At 42.2% G+C, this 5,380-nt stretch overlaps 1 protein-coding gene and 1 long non-coding RNA gene across 2 annotated transcripts in view; one reads left to right on the forward strand and one right to left on the reverse strand.

Annotated features, from left to right (window-relative positions):
• LOC114617379 overlaps positions 1 to 2,975 on the reverse strand; it is a 16,619-nt gene extending 13,644 nt beyond the window's left edge. The window contains exon 1 of the long non-coding RNA XR_003710784.1: positions 2,920 to 2,975. This is a non-coding gene — a long non-coding RNA (uncharacterized LOC114617379). The remainder of the gene's footprint in view (positions 1 to 2,919) is intronic.
• The window catches only part of Stk39 (serine/threonine kinase 39), a 266,502-nt gene that overhangs the window by 194,879 nt on the left and 66,243 nt on the right, over positions 1 to 5,380 (forward strand). The window lies entirely within an intron of this gene.

Genomic DNA, 5,380 nt, shown 5'->3' on the forward strand with positions numbered 1-5,380 from the left:
TGCTACAGTGTCTCACTGCCTGTAATAATTGTGTTACAGTGTCTCACTGCCTGTAATAATTGTGTTACGGTGTCTCACTACCTGTAATAATTCTTAACTGGGCATGGAGTACACTTGAGGAAAGAGCTTCTATTAGATATTGTAGCTCTCAGCGAGCCCTGCCTGCACTTCAAGAACCAACCATGAACAGAGGGCAGTGGTCTAGAAGTCTCAGATCCCAGATCTGAGTGCCATTTCTTCATTAATAGCTCCCAGCATGGGCTTGACACCTAGCAGGTGATCAATCAGGATTTATGGAGTATTGAGTGAATTAACCAGCTGTGTAATCTTAGGCAAGCCACTTAATCCCCTTGCTTCAGTTGCTTCACTGAGGAGAGAGGGGAATGGATTAGGTGACCTCTAGGGCCCCTTTTGGTTGTAAAATTATATGATTCTGTGATTGAGCCTCTACCTGAGAGGAAGATGAATTTGGCAGGTGTTTGAAAGATGAATTGCTGTGAGAGTCAGGAGTGGGAAATGGGCTGTTCTCAGAATTATCTGACATTACTCTTCTAAACAATTTTCTACCACTGGTTGACATATATACATATATATTTACATACATAGTACATGTATTTATGTATATGTGAATATATGAACGTGTATATATGTATACACACACACACACTAGTGTTTATTTTGTGGTTGTGGTATACCCACAGTGCACAGATAGAGGTCAGAGAACAACTTGTAGGAGTTGAGTCTCTTTCTTTCTACCTCATTGGTTCCGAGCATTGAACTTGTCATTAGCCTTGGTGACAGTGCCTTCACCTGCTAAGCCATGTCCCTGGTCCCCTTATAGTGGATCTTCTTTCTAGTTTTCAGACGCTAGCTGTCATCCTCTGAGATGCTTATAAACTCTTCAAGGACTGGAGTCATGACTTTTTCCCCTGTGTCTTTGTTCGTCAGAATAGATGAGGAATAATGATTCCTCGAGGCTGTGCCAGGAGTTCTCAGAGCCTTGCCACAAAGCTTCTTTAATCTTGAAGGAAGCATCTCTTCCTCCCTACTGCCGAGGAAGCCGAGTGATAGAGTAGAAACTGAACATGGCCACTAATCACTGCTCTGTCGGGCTCTGCATGGGCATCTCCAGGTTCTGAAGGCTCTCTCAAATCGAGTCAAGACTGCAACGGAGAAGCCAAAACATAACAAGGGACACTGATTCCGAGCGATGTGAGTGGCAGCATGGGGGCGGCTCTCCTCCAGGTTCTTGCTGCTGGCCTGTGTTGTAAGCTCCTTCAGCTTATCCTAATTTTTCATTTTTCACTTCTTATTAACTGTAACTGTTTGCGTTTTGGGCTACATCTGCCTGTAAGGAGCATATCCTCAACTCCCTTTGACTGCCTTTTCCACTGTAAGCCTTCAGCTCGTACAACAGGAGTCTATAGGTGTGCTGTATGAAGTGTCCATTGTCCATTAAATCAATTACTCTAATTTGTGATTAGTGACACTGTGCCTCAGTGACGTGGTGGAGGAGTGGATGTTTTCCCGAATCTAAGGGAATAGTACCTGCATGTCTTGGTCGTCGGCCTCAGAGCGGAGGCAGAGACACGTATTGGCAGGAAGAGCATTGCTCTGCACCTGGAGTGTACTGAGATTTTGGTGTCTGTTGGCTCTTCTGTGGAAAGATACCATGTAAGCAATTGGATAACGGATTTACAGCTCAGGGGAAGTTGCAGGGATTGAGTTATAGATTTGAAATTAATCATTCAGGGAGAGAATAAGGAGAGAATGGGACATGAGCCATTGAAGGGACAGGAAGCGAAGAGTGTTTGGAATAGATAAAGAAGGCAGCTAGGGAACAAGGGAAAGACAGAAGGTGCTGTCTCAGAAGCCTGGGGGTATTTTTCTTAAACCTGATGATATTTGTTCATTCATTTAACAAATATCTGTTCACCCTTAGGCACTATGGTGCATGCCAAAAGAACCCCAAGCACTAAGGAAATAATCACATAAACTGCTTTTGTGTAAAACCTAGCTCAGAAGTGTGGAGCCTGGACAGCCAGCAAGGAAAAAGGAGGCTCATCCACATCCAACCGCCTCCATCTTCTTCACTGGTAATGCAGAGCATTATGGGAATGATCAGGCATGGGAAGACTAAGCAGGACTGTGCTGTGTTGCCCAGGATTTCACACACTGAGGGGAGACAGGAGATAAGCAGGGGAAGCGGGTGAGCCAAGGGTGGGAAGATCAGCAGGAGTTAGAATGGGATGGGAGGGTTACTGATCTGTTGCTGTTATTGCTGCTGAGATAGAGAGAGTCTATACTGGAGGTAGGGGCATGACAGCAGGTGACCAAAGCAGAAGGTTGTGACAACACCTTTTCCACCATAAACATGAAGCAGAGAGAGCAAGCTGGAAGGAGTGAAATCTGTATACTATACCCCACTCCCTGTAAGAATTTGCCACCAGCCAGGCTCCACCTCCTAAAGCCTCCACATCCTTCTCAAACAGTGCCACCATCCAAATGTTTCAAGTATGGAGATTTGAGTCTTCTGGCCTTAAAGGACTTCTGATGGCTCTGCTGACGCCAGAGCAGCTAAATGTCACTGTAGCTGGAGTATGTGGAATACCGATGCCAGGTGCCTTTTCCAATGCCCTTTGGCAGTAAATGGCCTTTGAACTTTTATATCTCTTAATAACATCAGGTTCTTGGTGGTTGTAAGCCCCCATACTTCTGTGAGCACTGGCTAAGAGATGTTAACATGAAGCTGGAGAATGCTGGTGGTCCTGAGCCTGCACTTTTGTTTTGGGACCCTTCAGGAATAGTGACTGTGAGATAGCCCTAATATAGTACATTAGGAGGCCAGGTGAATACTACATCTGTGAAACCTCTCTGTAGCTTCCCAGCCTCGATGTTCCCAGCCCACCAGGAAGTTACCTGCTTTCCGGTCTGTTCCTTGCTGCCACAGCTATCTTCTTGGAGCGTCCAATGTGTCACTTGAAGATGAATTGACAGTACAAGAAGAACTTAACATATTCCCACATAGACTGTGAACTCAGTTTTGGCACAAAATAAGTCCAAACCAACAAAACAATACCACCACCCCTCAAAATCACACACTAGCCATTGTTGAATGACAGGTACTGAATACTTGAAACCACTTCAGATTTTAAAGATCGTATTTTCCTTTTGATTAAATTTCTCTGGACTTACCTTTCTTTTCCATGATTAGTTTTCCAATGCTCATGGCCTGTGAGTCAGTGCATTATTTATGACTTTTTTGGTAGATTCTTAAAAATAATATCAAAGTCTTAACATTTCAGAAAACTGTGTGCTTCTGCTTGCCACAGTTTGTGTGTTAATATCAACAGATATATTTTACACTCAGCCTCACTAGCAAGTGCTCGTAGACTTCACCTGAACTCTGTGCCTAGCTAGCATCAACACTTGAAACTTATGCATCAACAGTTGAAACTATGGGGTTTGTAAATGTCAAATTTCACATGCCTCTGGAAAGTTTGAACAACTACAGTTAATCCAAATTCTTCCCTGTCTGTCACCAGTAAGTGATGAAGACTGGTTGTGTCCTTTCCATGGGAAAAAAGCTTTGCCCTGCTGGCACCATATCACCTAAGTTCTGTAATACACCCCCTACATTATTCTTTGAAAGTTTTGGTAACAGTGCTTACAAATTGTCAGTGGCCGTAGAAATTGGTACAAATGAGACGAAGAGGAGTCTGGCAGTACCCATCAAATTGCCTGTATAACCAAGCAGCTGACCATAAGAAACTTACTCTTATGCTTATGTTTTTCAGAGTGAAATAAGAACAGGCTTATCCATTGACTCATTGTTTGTAATCTTGAAAGACTGGAAGCGATCTCTTCACAGGACAGAAAGAGCTTCAGAAAAGGATAGAGCAATAGAATGGGGAACTGTGTTGTATGGAAAAAGGATGTGCGCTTAAATTTGGGAATTTCACGATGCATTATTAACTTAAGTCTAAGGCACCTCATGCTGCCACTGGATTTGCAGCTGTATTAAAAAGAATGTGAAAGCTTGCAATAAACTGATACTTAGAAACTTAAGATACATTATTAACTTAAAACTAAAGCACAGAGTAGTGGATATAGTAATCTGCCACTGGGAGAAGGGGCTAGTCAGTCTAAAATAGGAAGAAGATGTCACAAAGCCTGACATGTCTATTGTCTCTGGGAGATGACTAGATCTTTAAGTAAGGGGAGTGAGTGAGAGGTCAGACAGTTGCACGCCATGCAGCCATATCGTATGATCGCATTTCTCATTCGTAAGAATGAGTTCCATGTAAAATGCTTTGCCGTTTGCTTTTCTGAGACAGAGTATGCCTGCAACGAGCAGGAAGAAGTTTAGCTTTAGCAAATTCAATAGCTCTTATTTTAGGATTAAGAAGATTTTCTGTATGAGAGTCAGCAGCCTGGGGCTAGAATGTTTCCACTGTAAAGCCTCGCAGGCTGTTTTGGCCTTACACCATCCCTCTCTTCCACTTCCCCGAAACCCATAGTATCCTGTGCCATATCAATTAAAGCGAATGTACTTTCCATTAAAGGTGTAAGTATGAGTCTGAAAAGATTAATTCTTTATAAAAGGATGACCTTCAGTAGTTAGATCCAATTAGGCATTTTTCCAAGTATATATCATCTTGATGGGACAAGTCTACTACTTACAATCAATCACAGTGATCTTTTCAAAGGTGGGACGTAGGTTCAGAGTCATAAAGATCGACTTGCAGAGGCGAACTCCTCCGTCGACGTCTGTGGGGATTATGAAGGCTGGTTACGGCTTTTGTGATATTAATATTTTAAAAATTAGGATGTTCATGAGGATATTCTGGGTGCAGCTCACGCATACACTTCTTTTGCCATGGCCTCAGTAGAGAAAACTAATTTAGGCAAGAGCAGTTAGATGAGAGAAGAGCAGTGACACCAATTAATATTGAACTACGTGCCGTTAGTTGTTCCTCTCCTTGAGCCATTTCACTATTAAATAGAATATTAGTACTTGCTTTCCTAGTGATCCTTTTCTCTTACTTTGGTCTTAATTTAACATTTGCTTATATATACCATCCACAACCAAGACTTTTAATTAAGTTTTCAATGATTATTCTACAGCAACATGGAAAATCTTGGAAGATGTTGCTTTTTCTTGAAAGTGAAATGACTTGAGTGTTTCTTTGTATATCAGGTATTCCCAGTACAGAACTGTTTATCGTCAATCTACCATACATTAAAGTTATAAACAAGGGAGACAGTGGATGTAGTTATTATGTAAAATGAGGAGGGGGTAGTGGCCATTGGGAAGCAGAATAAACAAGCAAAGATATTTTGCATGTCTAGGTAGCTGACTGTTAGAATCAAATGGAGA

The sequence above is a fragment of the Grammomys surdaster genome, unplaced genomic scaffold (genome assembly GCF_004785775.1).
Source record: "Grammomys surdaster isolate TR1022 unplaced genomic scaffold, NIH_TR_1.0 136, whole genome shotgun sequence".
Classification (NCBI taxonomy): domain Eukaryota; kingdom Metazoa; phylum Chordata; class Mammalia; order Rodentia; family Muridae; genus Grammomys; species Grammomys surdaster.